This window comes from Arachis duranensis, chromosome 4 (genome assembly GCF_000817695.3).
Source record: "Arachis duranensis cultivar V14167 chromosome 4, aradu.V14167.gnm2.J7QH, whole genome shotgun sequence".
In the NCBI taxonomy this organism is placed as follows: Eukaryota; Viridiplantae; Streptophyta; class Magnoliopsida; order Fabales; family Fabaceae; genus Arachis; species Arachis duranensis.
In genome coordinates this window covers 108,576,763-108,577,647 of record NC_029775.3, presented here as the reverse complement: position 1 = coordinate 108,577,647, position 885 = coordinate 108,576,763, and the positions used below count along the sequence as shown (strand labels likewise).

The following is an 885-nucleotide window of genomic DNA, read 5'->3' as shown; positions in this document are numbered from 1 at the left end:
TTGCATTCCAGACAGACTTTGAGAAATTATATTGACTTGTTGGGTCAATATTTTATTATGAGCCAATATGGCATTCAGAGTGTCAATCTCAAGAACTCCTTTCTTCTGATTCGTCCCATTGTTCACAGGATTCCTTTCAGAAGTGTACATGAATTGGTTATTTGCAACCATTTCAATCAGCTCTTGAGCCTCTGTAGGCATCTTCTTCAGATGAAGAGATCCTCCAGCAGAGCTATCTAAAGACATCTTGGATAGTTCAGACAGACCATCATAGAAAATACCTATGATGCTCCACTCAGAAAGCATATCAGAGGGACACTTTCTGATCAATTGTTTGTATCTTTCCCAAGCTTCATAGAGGGATTCTCCTTCCTTCTGTCTGAAGGTTTGGACTTCCACTCTAAGCTTACTCAATTTTTGAGGTGGAAAGAACTTTACCAAGAAGGCATTGACTAGCTTTTCCCAAGAGTTTGTTGTTTTCAGCTGCCATGGGGTCTTCTTCTTTGAAGATTTCTGTCAGGTCCTCTACAGAGAATTGTGCCTTAGCTTCTCTTAGCTTTCGCTTCAAGGTCCTTTCAGGTTCAGGATCAGCCTCAACAAGAATGCTTTTGTCTTTGCTCCTGCTCATATGAAAGAGAAGAGAACAAGAAAATATGGAATCCTCTATGTCACAGTATAGAGATTCCTTGAGGTGTCAGAGGAAAAGAAAAATAGAAGGCAGAAGTCGAAGAAGAATGTGAAAAGAGGGGAAGAATTTTCGAAAATTAGGTAAGAGATTTTAAAAGCATTTTGAAAAACACAATTTGATTTTCGAAAACCAAGAATAGAAAAGAAATCAAGTGATTTTTGAAAAAGATTTTGAAATTAGAAATAAAAAAGATTTGT

The 885-nt window shown here is 37.4% G+C and overlaps 1 non-coding gene across 1 annotated transcript; it reads left to right on the top strand.

Annotated features, from left to right (window-relative positions):
• Window positions 1-300: 300 nt before the first annotated feature.
• On the top strand, window positions 301-408 carry LOC127747351 (small nucleolar RNA R71). Its single transcript, XR_008009151.1, has one exon. It is a non-coding gene; the product is annotated as a small nucleolar RNA R71 (small nucleolar RNA).
• The last annotated feature ends 477 nt before the right edge of the window (window positions 409-885 follow it).